Source organism: Erpetoichthys calabaricus, chromosome 9 (assembly GCF_900747795.2).
Source record: "Erpetoichthys calabaricus chromosome 9, fErpCal1.3, whole genome shotgun sequence".
NCBI lineage: Eukaryota > Metazoa > Chordata > Cladistia > Polypteriformes > Polypteridae > Erpetoichthys > Erpetoichthys calabaricus.
Genome location: NC_041402.2, coordinates 22,266,549 through 22,281,207, shown reverse-complemented (window position 1 = coordinate 22,281,207; position 14,659 = coordinate 22,266,549).

The window sequence follows — 14,659 nt, the reverse complement described above, 5'->3', positions numbered from 1 at the left end:
TAGCATCGAAGAGGCAGGGCGGAAAGCAGCAGTAACTGATATCGGCATTTGTAAGCAACAGTGATTCCTTAGTTTAAAAAAGGCTGCGTCTGACTTCACAGCAATACAGGGGAAGGCTCAGCAGTGCGTAGGTAAGTGGCCAGCATTAAGACGCCCGATCAGGCACAAGGTGCTGTAGGAGCAGATAAGACCGTAAGAAATTAACTAGCAGCAGTTATTCACTAAGCAAGTTTTAGTTATTTATTTTAAACTGAACGGTTCTTAGCGTCCGGAAGTAGAGCAGTTAAGTGGGTGACAGCATAAGAGTTCATTCATATAAATAATCACATCATAGCAGTTCTATAAACTATTTTATTTGGCTTAAATGTTTTAGTTTTATCATTTAAGTTAAATCTTTTAATTTTAATTTAAAAAAAAAGAAAAAGTCAAGCCAGTTTTAGTAATCCTAAATCAAATTTTAATAATGAGGCCAGTGCAATGCAAGTTCTGTTGGATGTTGGACTTTTTAGATGATAGTTTGGAAGAGCCAGTTGTCTATGAGGGCTACAGGAGAGGGCTGCAGGAGATGCCAACTGATCCAGCACCTCAAGCTCAGTGTCGCTGAACTGGAGGAGGAGTTGGCTGGCCTGCGTTATAGTAGAGAATTGGCGGACCTGGCCCAGGTGTCTTTTAGAGAAATAGTGTGCACCCTTAAGGTGTCGCGGGAGGAGATTCTAGACCAGACAGGTAGAGATAGGTGTGTCACAGTCACAATGAACAAGGTTGAATCACTGTCCAGGTGAATCAACACCAGAATTGGGAGTGTTAGACCATTTTCAGGTTCTTGCAAAGCCGAACGGTGTCGCTGAGGATTCTGAGGTAGTAGGCAGGGATTGAGAAGCCCCAACAGGCCACCTCAAAACCAGTTCCCAGAAAGAAAGAGGTAGTGATAGTTGGGGACTCAACTATTAGTGGGATTGAAGCACAGGTTTGCTTCAGAGACAGGGAGTCTTGCAAGTTGTGTTGCCTTCCGGGTGCACAGGTGGGAGAACTCCCTCATACAGATTTTAAATGGAAGTCCTCTTCAGTTGGACAATGAGTCCCATCTTAGTGAGGACATGTGGCTTCACCTAGAGAACATTAGGGAAAGAGGTCTTATTTTAGGAGTGTGTTATAGACCTCCCAATGCAGACAGTAATTTCAACACATATCTTTTTATTAATATTAAAAAGGCACGCTTATAGGGGGATATTATATTCTTGGAGTTCTTTATCCAAATATTAATTGGGATAACCTTGCAAATGGAGGAGCACAAGAGCAGGAGTTTTCAGAAGTAATCAGCGACTGTTTTTTAACACAGCATGTTAAAGCACCAACACAGGGTAAAGCTTGTCTGGATTTAGCATTTTGTAATAATCAAGATTGAATTGAATAATCAGAATGGAATTGAAAAGATCTGAGACTTTTCTGGTTAAGCAAAAAAATATTAAGTGGTGACATGATTGAAGTGTTTAAAATTATGAAGGGAATTAGTCGAGTGGATCAAGACTGTTATTTTAAATGAGTTCATCAAAAACACGGGGACACAGTTGGAAACTTGTTAAGGGTAAATTTCACACCAACATTTGGAAGTTTTCTTTACACAGAGAACCATAGACACTTGGAATAAGCTACTGAAGTAGTGTGGTAGACAGTAAGACTATAGGAACGTTCAAAACTGCATTTTTTTTTTTCAGATTAAGTGGATAGGACTGGCAAACTTTATTGGGCTGAATGGCTTGTTCTAATGTTCTGATGTTCTAAAAATACATGTATTTAGGATATTGTGAGCAAATGGCTGAGTTACTTCACATGTGGATAATGTAACTTGAGTAACGTGAGATTTTTTCATGGACGTTTTGATGTTGTATGCTGTTGTCCAATGTTGGTCACCATTGACTTAAATTGTATCCCAAACTTATTTTTAACTCTGGCCTACAAGAAAACCTGAGATTAAAAATGTTGGTCACCCAACATAAAAAAACTACATGGGGTAAGTAACATATAAAATGTAATTTTTTTTTGGTGGAATATTCCTTTAATCCTTTGAATCTTGAGACCTTGATGCATGCTCTGGTTTGTAAGTAATGGTAAGGTCAGATAAGTAAGCAGCGCCATGGTCATTTAATAAGGATTATGAAATTAGCAATAATTTTAATTGGAAGTCAGTGTAAGGAGTTAAGAGTTCAGATTATGTGGTCATACTTTGTAGTTCTTGTAAAGATTCTTGCAGCAACATTTTGAATCAACTGAAAGTTACATAAAGAACTGTTTGAACAACCTGTGTATAAAGCATCACAGTAGTCAATCCTACTAGAAATAAATGTATCTATTGATTTCTCAGTGTTCTTTATATTACCCCAGCCTTCGATGAAATCAGAAATATTGTAAAGCATCTAAAAATATAATGAGTGTCAACTGCCTCATACAGCATTAAACAGTTCAAAAGAATTACCAACAAATTCCATTCTTCATTATTCAACAATAAGCAAAAACTTCTGGGAACCTAAATGTTTAAATGGTGGTAGGGGTGGGTTGCATTGGCTGGTGATTTCAGTATTATTTAGCCAGTGATTACTGAAATAGGGACATTTGATCACAGACAGATTTTAGTTAGAATTGGTTAGAACTAAATTACTTGGCTAAAAGAATGACAAGACACATTTGTAACATAAATTGATCAGATCCAGCAACAAAAAGTGCACTGCTTAAAAAAGTGTCCCATTCCTTTGGAATTTTACCACCATACCAAACTTGTTAAATTTGTTAAATTGATGAGTGTTATTATGGATGGTACAAAGAATACTGCAGGTGATTGTATAAATAATTTATATTTGACCATCTTAAATTATATACTAATCAAATTCTTTCTCTCATCTTAGAAATAACCACACAAATGAATGCTTTCCCTGACAGTATAAGCTTCCTTTGATGGAATGGAGCTGATAATGCAAATTTTTCACAAGTTTCAAATTAAACATTGCATAAACTGAAATGATTATCCAAAGCAGTTGCAATAAATAATGTAAATCCATACCTAGAATGTGACCTTTGTAGAATTGAAGTGGCCTCTATATGACATTTTGAAGTAATAGTATTCTCCTGAATAATACATTCAGATTACGGTTTCCCACAGCTGATTACTTAGAGCAGCAAGTCAAGTGTACTCATTGCCATGCCAGTGAAACTGTAAACACAATTTAGTTTAAGATGAACACAACAAGAAATGTTACGTGAAACCAGTCAGAGAACCTCCGTGTTAATAATTCATGCACATTCTTAACACAGATCTTCAAAAATCAGTTCTGAACGGAAGCAATCAAATGTTTTTGCTATGGAGATGCAATGCAATATTACACAAAGCTTAACTGTTTCCTGCTTGTTCGTATATCCTTATAGAAATATTGAATATTGCAAGAACCATTCCTGGGTGGGAATGCCATTCCATTGTAGGGCAACCTTACTCACACCACCTCACTGACTTACAGTGGCTTCAGAAAGTATTGAGACCCTTTCATTTTTTTTTACATTTTGTTATGTTGTAGTCTTAGGTTAAAATCATTCAAATTATTATTTTATTTTTCACAACAAGCAACACTCAGTACCCGAGAAAACCGTACCATACTATCATCTGAGCTTGCTTAATCCTGATCAGTGTCACGAAAGGCTGGGGCCTATCCCAGCAAGCATAGGGTGCAAGGTGGGACCAATTCCCTGGAGGGGGTGCCAGTCCATAGCAAACTCCATGCAGGGAGGACCAGGGACACAAACCCTGGTCTCCTTACTAAAGACAGCACTACGCTGGCATGCTGCCCTGCCCAAGTATAACAAAGTGAAAACTGGATTTTACAAATTTGTGCAAATTATTAAAAATAAAACACTGAAATGGCCCAACAAAATGGCAACCCCACCGCATGATATGGTCACCACCATGCCAAATTACTGGAATAATATTGCACTGGTGATAAGTGGTGCCTTCTCCAGACATAATGATAATCTGGGTTTCATCATTCTACAGAATTTTGTTTCTCACAGTCTGAGAGTCCTTTAGGTTCCTTTTTGCAAACTCCAAGTGGGCTTTTCATGTGTCTTTTACTGTGTAGGGGCTTCTGTCTACCTAGTCTATCATAAGGTTGGTTGTCCTTCTGGAAGTTTCTTCCATCATCACATAGGATCTGTAGAGTTCTATCAGAGTGATCATCAGGTTCTTCATCATCTCTTTTACCATGGACCTTCTCCCATTATTGCTCATTTTGACCGGGTGGTCAGCTCTAGGAATAGTCATGATTGTTCCACACTACTTCCATTTAAGTATAATGAAGACATGCTTCTGGGAACCTTCAGTGCTACAGAATTTCTTCTCCACATCTGTCCCTCAGCACAAGTTTGTCTCTGAGCTCAACACGAAATTCCTGAAACCTCATGGCTTGACAACAGGTGGACTCCAGAAAGGGTGTAGAAACATCTCAGTGATGATCAACAAGAGAGGAGGCACCTCCGCCAAAATTCAAGTGCCATAGCAAAGGGTCTGAATACTTCTGTCAGTGTAATATTTCAGTTTTTTATGTTTAATACATTTGACACATTTTTAAAATCCTGCTTTTGCTTTGTCAGTCTAAACATATTGAGTGTTGAAATGATTTTAGCACAAAGCTGCAAAACAGCAAAATGTGAAAAAAATGAAGATGTCTGAATACTTACTGAATCCGCTGTATGTTGCATTTGCGTATTAAAGGATAAACAATAAGGAATTTTCAATTCACACATTCTTGTTCAGCTTTCTTAAAATATCTCAGTGGTTCCAGCATTAAACTTAAATTAATTTTTACTTTAAATATACAGGGTTCTTTCACATTTTGAAGTACTTACAGACAAAATAAAGTATTTTACTAAGAAAGTGGGACAAACACTTAATTGGCTTGCTAGAAAAAAGCACATTTTAACTTAAATCTGAATACAGTATTCAACCACATTATCACTTCTTTCTTTTAAAGTATAACTTTTTCTGCAATGCAGTTTAATTGACTTTTTTATATGTTGGCTTTTTTAATAGAATTTTTTAAGGTGTTTAAAGAATATTGTAGCCAAAAAGAAGTACTATAAATATAAGCAAAGTAAAGGAGTCTTAAATAAAACTGAATACCAATATATATATATAGAGTATATATTTTTTAAGACGTCATTTGATAATTGTACTTCATACAGTATTTTATTTTTGTGCATTACTGTTTTTATTGGTTTAGCCTAATGTATATTGTCTTTATTGTCATATGTAGACATGATTAATGGTATATATGTTACAAGCTGCGTGCTCTTAGAAACTATGGATTCTGGCACTTCAATAAATCAATCAATCGCATCGGTTGTGCATTAATGGCTATGAGAGGTTCTCTTTCCTCGGCTGATTCGTTTTGCCGACGTGCTCGCCTCTGTTGTGCTAAGCGAGTTTCTGTCTCCTCTGATGTTTTGTTTTGCTGATGTGCTTGCCTTGCTTGTGTATTAGCAGCTAAGCAAATTTCACTTTGGCGATAGAGTCACTTTCTTTTTGTCATGCTGTAGCCTCACACTTCCGGGCCGGACAGACAGACACAGACACTATCACACGTAGACGTTTAGACAAAAGCATTGGGTACAAGGCAGGACCTGGCCATTGAAAGAGCACCAGTCCATTACAAGGGGGAACTCACGCACACACACCTAGTCACACCTGGCCAGTTACTCTTCTTTGGGGATGTGACAGAAAAACTTAAATAACCCACAGAAATACAATGTCGACTCAATGAGAATGTGCAATCTCTCCACAGACAATGACCAGATGCAGGATCTGAACACAGGACAATGGACACATGAGTCAACATTCAAATGGAATAAGTTACCAAGTGGTGTGGTAGACAGTAGAACTTCAGAGACCTTCAAAACTCGACTTGATGTTATTTTGGTAGAATTAATTGTATAGGACTGGCAAGCTTTGTTGAGCTGAATGACCTGTTCTCATCTAGATTGTTCTAATGTTCTAATGAGTGGGGTAGGTCTGCATAGTGTGCAAGTAGAAAGGTGCTGGTGCTCTATGTAGAAATTAAAAGAGCTGCAAGTACCACGTGCCACTGAGTACCAGCCCACTTGAAGCACCAAAAATATAGATGTGTGAAAAGAGCTAAGAAAACTCAGATTGGAAATTGTGAATAGCAGTGTGATTTGTCGTCTTTAAAGTCATGCTATATATTTATTTATCATGCCATTTTAGTTTTACTTCATTTGATATTGCTCATTGTATTGTAGAGCATTTTTATAAAACTCATTGCAAAAATATTAGAAACGTTAAAGTGATCCTTATTCTTAAATATGGTTCAAATCAATTATTATTCATTAATAGTTATGAAATGCATTTTTGACAATTATTTGAGTCACTTAAACCTTATTAAGTCTCAACTCTGCCACTGTAGAGAAGAGAGTGTCAGGTTACGTGGGATAAAAGTAGGAAAAATAGATAGGAGTTCAGCATTCAGTGGGCTTAATTAGAACATTATAATAATTTTGACCAGAAGTGGCCATTTAGCTCAACAAGCCTGACAATCCTATTCACTAAATTTCTTCAAAATATCGAGTTAGGATTTAAAAGTCTACACTTTTACTACACTACTTGGTTATTTAATGTCTATGATTCTTTATGAGATGAAAAACTTTCTAATGTTGGTGTGAAATTTGCTCTTAGCAGGTTTTCACTCATGTCCACATGTTCTTCTTGAAGAATTCACTGGGATCCATTGTCTTCATAATTGTTTTTTTTATATTTTATTGATTTTATTAAAATCAAATAATATTCCATGAGAAAGAGAACTAGGCCAGTAGAGTAAAATTTTAGGTTAGTAAAAAGAGTTAAAAAAAAGGGGAGAGAATCTGCTTCCTCAATTTAAATGCTTATTCTAAAATGTTATTGATTAGATCCTGTCAGTTTTTGAAAAAGTTTTACACAGATCCTCTAAGTGAGAATTCGATTTTTTCCAATTTCAAATAGTATATAACATCAGTTACCCACTGATTTAAAGAGGTGAGTTAGGCCAGGTTTATACTTCATGCGACGTGATGCATGCTCCAGCGGATGCTCCTGGTATGCAAGCGTTTTACTGTTTATACTTGCGCACATACTTTATGTAAATTTGGAGTGATCCACAAGGTGGCAGTGCAAGATATTATCACGGTGAGAACAGGTCCAGCTTCTCTGTGTTGTGAATTGCCTGGAACACCCATTAAATTCCAATGACACCTTACCGTGATATCTCTGAAAAGGATGTTTAATGATTAAATCCATCAATCCAAGGAGGTGCCCATTCCAGCAGGCATTGGACACGTGGCAGAAACAATCCCTAGACAGGGCATCAGTTCATCACAAAGTAAATACAAGCACTCACATACACTAGCGTCATTCTAGTGCCACCAAATCTGCATATCTTTGGAAGGAAACCAGAGAACACTGTTGAAACCCAGCAGAAAAACATGCAAACTCCAGGCAGGGAATATCAGCGACGTGACTCCAGGCAAGACAGCAGTGCTACCGCTCTACCACCGTGTCACCCTCATGTGTGTAATTTTTAACAGTATTCATTATTTAAATGAAATTAACCATTTATCTGTAAAATGTAACATACAAACTTTAATGCATTTCATCATGAAAGTGTTATCAAGTATAAATCCAAGGATTCTAAATTTGCAGAGAGTTGGAATATCATACATTTAACACTAGAATTACCAGAGTCTACGAAAAAACTCGTAAATCCGGCCCACCTTAAAACCGTTCTCAGCTCTCTTTTGTCTTCTATATGTTGCGATTAAGACAAGCAGCAAGTAGCCATCTATTCCATCCCCCACCGTCGCAGAACGTTCACTAAGTTTTCCCAGCTCATGCCTTGTTTGATTATCTGGGAGTGACTGAACTGCTGGAGTTTTAGAATGGAAATAATAGATCGTTATTTGGAATACATGCATTTCACGTGTGTTCCGTTTCTACAGTAATCTGTGTAAACACATTGCTAAAACAGAAACATTTTCATATTTTAGTAATAAATGTTACAAAATGTAGGCATAAGCTATAGAATGTGTGAAGCCTGAAGTCCAAACATCAAATAAACACTTTCACAAAAGGTTCAAGGATACTACAACTCTTTCCGTGGCTTAATGCTAAGATTTGCTGACTTGGAGCACAGAAACCTTGCCATGCTACAGAGACGCGAGTTCGATTCCCAGCTTTGGAGAAAGTGTTTTTTTTTCCTCAAACGGACATAAAATTTATAAATTGGTATGCACTGTAAATCGTTAAGTTTAAAATGTCGATCGCGGTTATTTCTGTTGATTAATTCATGCTTTTTACTTAGAGTCAGAACAGGAGCTTGTTCAGCTTATTCAGCTTCTGATCTGACTGTAACTTCACATCCAACCTGACGCTGTTCATTTTCAAATAATATTGCATTACTTTGACGATGTTTTCTGATTTGTACTATTCGCGGCATAAAATGATTTCTTCAAAATGTCACATATATTTGTCTCTTTCTTTTTTTAAAATGTGTGTTGTAGCACGCAGCAACTGGCCACCTGCATGTTCTTACGCACACTGAATAAGACAGCGCTATATGGAATCATCAGATTCAAATGTTAACAGTTATATAGCAAGTAATGGAAATCAGCAGTTCTTAGCATTGCACCACGCAAGCTGTCATATCAACCGCCTACTGTAACTTGCTTTCTTTTTTCTTCGGTTATAATCTTGAATAAAAGTGCACTTGTTTTGTTATACTTTTACATCAACATATGTTCCTGTGTTTGAGCTACATGGGCATGCTCAAAAAATACGCGTGTAATGCCACGAAAAGTGCATGCAGACACTTCAGTTCGCAAGCATTGGTATCACAATGCAGTCACAAGTACACTGCAGAGCTATAGCGAGTCTTTATGTGAAAACAGCAGTGTCAGATGGGGAGTGTCTGATGATTGCATATAGCGCTGAAGTGACTGCTCTTTAATATGCTTTCCTCTGCATGTCCTGGAGTACAAAAGAAACCGCATACAGCAACATGTGGAGACTGGCAAGATTGTGGGGAAAAAAAACACGTGGTCATATGTATCGTGATACACTGCAGAGCTATAGCGCATCTTTATGTGATAACAGCAGTGTCAGGTGGGCTACGGAAGGATCCTGAATGCGACAGAGAATGAAAAGTGAATTAAAAAAATAAATAAATAAAGCTAACCTTTACAAATATCATAAATTACACCGGCTGTTACAGACTGAAATCAAATGTATCTTTTTATTCTAAAACAGTAAAAATAAGATAACTTCACAAAAGGGAGTCATGCAGGATCGAACTCGTGACCTTCTGATTGCCAGTCAGCAACTGATACTGTTGCGCCACGGCAGCAGTTATAGTAAATGAGTGTCAATGTTGCACACTAAGGCGGCTTTTTTTGGCAGCGGCTTTTTTTTTGTACCTTTTGTGAAAGTGTTTCTTTGATATTTGGACTTCAGGCTTCATACATTATATATTTTATGCCTACATTTTGTTACTAGAATATAAAAAAAGTTTCTGTTTTAACAATGTGTTTACACAGATTATTGTAGAAACGCAACACACATGAAATGCGTGTGTTCCAAATAACGATTTATTATTTCCAGTCTAAAACTCCACTTCACTCCCAGATAATCAATCAAGACATGAGCTGGAAAAAGTTCGTTTACGTTCTAAGTCGGTGGGGGGATGGAATAGCCGGCTGTTTGCAGCTTGTCTTTATCAGTACATTTAGATGACAAAAGACGCTGGCGGAGAGGTGAGAATGGTTTTAAGAAGCAATTTAAGGTGGGCCGGATCTAAGAGTTTTTTCGTAGGCTCTGGTAATTCTAGTGTTAAAGTGTTCTGTGTGGTGATCTATTGATGTTTGCCACTCCTTTCAGGTCAGGAGGAAGCCACAGAAAAAAAGACAGCACAAAAGATGGTATGTGAGACTTTTAAAATGTATCATGTCATTATTTATTTATTTATAAAGCACTTTAAAAACAACATCAAGGCTGACCAAAGGGCTGTACAATAAAAACCCAACATATCAGACAAACAATAACCAAAGGGTAAAAGAAACAGAAACACATAAACCAGGGGTAGGCAACGTCGGTCCTGGTGAGCCGCAGTGGCTACAGGTTTTCATTCAACCCAATTGCTTAATTAAAAACCAATCATTGCCAATCTCAGACCTTATTTAATTTTATGGCTTGTTAGTCTGTGCAATGTAAGGCTCTTATATCGTAGTTTTTTTTCTTTTCCAAAGATATCATCCAAATGATATGAAGCCTAAAACAGATCATTTTCAGTCTGTCACATTTTTCTATTAAGTGTTTTATTAAATCAAACAGTGCATGATGAACACACACAGATGTAATTGGAAAAAAGCTAGCTGGAGAACTGCTGGCTGCTTTGTCTTTTACATCTTATTGCTAATAAGGAGCAATTAAAACACTGAATGCAGCAGTTTAAGATTGAAATAAGCAATTAAGGTTGGAGAACCTTAACAAGCGAGACCACTAAAATGAAGCATCAAAATGTCACTTAAGCAATATGTGCTTCATCAGCAATAATTGAGTTCACGTTAAGGAACTGGGTTGGAACAAAAACCTGCACATACTGCGGCTCACCAGGACCGACGTTGCCTACTCCTGACATAAACACATAAGAACTGAAGAGATTCATAACAAAAAGTACACAGATAGTCAACATATCATACTGGGTTAAAGGCCAGGGAGTAACAGTGCGTCTCTAAATAAGATTTAAAGACAGCAAGTGAAGAAACATGCCTAACGTTCAACTGCAAATCGTTCCAGAGTTTTGGAGCTGCAACTGGAAAATCCTAATCACCTCAGAATTTGCATCGTGCCTAAGGAACACGTGAAAGCATCTGGTCTGCTGACCTGAGAGAGCAAGATGGTACATAAGGGTGCAGCAGTTCCGACCAATAAAATGGGGCACAACCATTAAAGGATTTAAAAACAAATACAAGGATCTTAAAATTAAATTGAAAATGAACTGGAAGCCTTTACATTCAGGAATATGCGAAGCCAGTCATAATCTGTAAATATGCACTCTCTTCTATTGAATTGAATTCCTTTATTGTCATTGTATGGTTCAAAGAGATTCAATATGTAACTCCTCCATAAGCTTATTTTTCTATAAAATGATAAAAATAAATAATAATAATAATAATATGAAAGAAAACAATGAAAAATACACAACATGAAAGCATAAGTATAATATACATGCACATATAGTGCAGATAGTGCAAATGGTTGATAAAGTGGCTCAGATTGTGCAATATTACAACGGTAGTGCAAGTTTACAGTGAGGTAATTGTATTTATAAGTACAAACAGTTCTAATGGGAGAACTTGATGGGCTGATTGAGTATGTTTATAGCTCTTGGGATGACGCTGTTTCTGAGTTCCATGCAGGAAAGGGTCTGAAGCTTTTGCCGATTGAGGGAAGTTCAAATAGACTGTGTCATGGGTGAGTGGAATCCATGCAGATGCTGGTGGTCTTCCTTAAGGCTGCAGTGTGTGCTGTAAATGTCCTTCAGGTCTGGAAGCTATATCTCGATAATCCTCTGTGCTCTTGACACAACCCACTGTAGAGCATTCTGATCAGCTACTGTGTAGCTATGATACCACACACAGATACAATGGGTTAAAACACTTTCATTGGTGCTCTGAGAGCAAAAACACTAAAGCAGCTATGGTATTTGGAATAGTTTAGCCATTCTATGCAAGATTAAATCGTTACAGTTAAGTGCTTTAAATATGTAAATGATATACAATTAATTTTCGTGTATTTGATAAAGCCTGCATCATTGATGTGAATCTCAAAAACAAAGGGAAAATGTGCCAAGTTTACACCAAGTTTAGATTTTGTACATCTCGAAGTGAGCGTGGAAACAGGTGTATGAAACATTTTTGTGCGCATGCACCATTTAAACATGAGCCCTCAGGACTTTGTCTAGTTCTGCTATGTCTTTTTTGTAGCCTGGACTACAAACCAAATACAGTACCTCTGGTGAGGCCTGACTAATACAGCTTAAGCATATCCTTCTTTGACTTGTACCCCACACATTGTGTATCACTACTGTGCACTGTCTGAATGCAGATAGCAACAAGATCACTATGACTCCAATGTCCTTCTCATAAAGCAAAAGTAAAGGGTCTAATCCTAAGCTATTAAGAGAATTCTCTAACAAGAAAATTGTCATGATCTGCTGTTTGTTTTATTATTTATGCAAAAGCTTGGGCACTGCATACTGCCATCTTAAATGCCATCAACAATCATGTTACACATTACATAGACATCAATTGCATGACCAGCAGTGGACCAAGGAAATGATATAAAGTATGTGAGAAAACAACACAATTTGATGGTGAAAATACAGAGAGCGATAAATTAAAAAAATAAACAACTTAATGATATGTATGAGAGTAAGTTAATTAGTTTTGTCATTTTTTGTGATAGTACAGTTTGGGTTAGCTGTATAGCTTTCCCTGGGCACACGTTGAAATACGGTGTGTCTGTGTGTCAAAAGATTGAGCTCCAAAAAAAGGTCACAGATATAACCATAAAAGACATCATTTTTTGGTGTATCCGTAAATAATACACAAAGCATCAATTTCGATAGCCATGTCTCCCCGCCTGTCTGTCCGTCCGTCTGTCTGAATAAAACAACTCAACCTCACCTTGGACAGATTTTGTTGAAATGAAGCATGTTCATCCTTTGAAGAAATTTGTCAAGACAGTTCAATTTTTGTTGAAATATCTTGAATAGATCACACAGTACAGTTTTAAAATTTCATAATCTGCCATTGAGAAGCATTAGTGAATTTGCAAACGTGTTTATCTTCAAACAAACATTCTGTGTGACTTCAGCTACAAATGAGTTTACTGTTTCGATTTTACCTTGACAGGAGTTATAGTAACTTGTATGTTTTGCATATTTTCCTTTTTTCACCTCGGACAGCTGCTACTGATGGCAAACAGAGCCTCAGTACAGGCGAATGAAACAATAGCAGACTGTGTGCACAGGTAGGAACTGGCTGTCACTGGTTGTTTGAGTGTGTGCAGGACAGTAATCATCTGTCGGAAAGTCCCGCTAGGTTCACAGAAACCTCGGCATCACAAGTTTGTTTCTGCTTGATGAAGTCTTTCCAGCAAATTGATTGCAAGCAGAAAAGAAACAGCACATCAGTATTTCATACTTCTCAATGCTTTTAGTCATAACAAATAAGTTAAATGATCTTCTTAACCTTAAAAGTATAAAATGCAAGCAAGAAAATCAAAAGGTTATTTAGGTATGTATGAAATATCCTGTGGTGTGTAAGTTGTTGTGCACAGAGCAAAAAAAAATTTACTCAGTATTGACCTTACACTAAACTAACCTCACAGCTCCATTGATTCACTATTTCGCTGACACTGTAATTTACTAGGGTGACCAAACATCTCAGTGGCAAGGACAGTTCCAACTTCAGGCTATGTATCCCAATAAATAACTGCAGAATGTCAAAATGGCCCAATTTTAACACATTGCTCGGCCAAAACAAACATCCTCACAGTATTTTTAGAACTGCATGTGCAAAACGCCAAGGAGGACACCCACCCATACCACCCCCTGCTCTCCCGCAATGTAATATACATATAATAGCATAGTCAAAACTCTAATGAGGAAAGTTTGAACTTGTGTTAATATCAACAGCATCACATGGTCGACTATGAAGCAGACAAAAACAGAGAGCACAGCCATTTATTTGTTTCCACATCAACTACATTGCGGAATCCTAGGTAGTCATTTTGTGAAGGTATTGTTTTTCTTGTGTCCTGATCCCTCACTGATGATAATGAGATTAAACAGGTGACAAATGAGCATGGGTTTTATGCAAGGGAATACATGCTACACAAGTGTCCCATCTTGGGACTTTGAAAATTTGGTCACCCTATAATTTACCATAAGAGTGCCACATTCACCTGATATCCATAATGCCTAACATGCCTAAATCCCTAACATTTGTCATAACTGTATGTCTTTGCAGGTCCCATTTCTTGAAAATTTCAACAGCCAGACATGCACAAATAAAGAACAAATTCATTACAAAAGGTTTATTTATATTTAGGTTTTGTTATTTGCCAATTGCAAGTTGTCAATGTGTGGGAATAGGGTCAGTGTGTGTGATGGACTTGTCTCTCTAGGACTGTTTCCAGCCTCTTAACCAATTCTGGTAAGATAGACTTTGGCATGCCTAACCCTGAAATGGATTGAGAAGGTTCTTGAACCCACCTAATGAATTCAGTCCATTGAGGGCTACGGTGCCTGTGCAATCTTTGTTGCGGCATGCATACATTTTCCGACTTGTTGCTTGCAGTGACTACCATTGATAGTAATGAAAGGTGTATTACAGCAGTAGCTTAGGAAATAAAATGAAAAATTATTTTACAATTTAGGAGGCAGCACGGTAGTACAGTGGTAGTGCCACTGCCTCACAATAAGTAGACCAGGGTTCACATCCCGGTTCCTCAATGTTCAGAGCTTGTATATTCTCTCCATATCTCACTGGGTTTTCTCCAGGTAGTCCATTT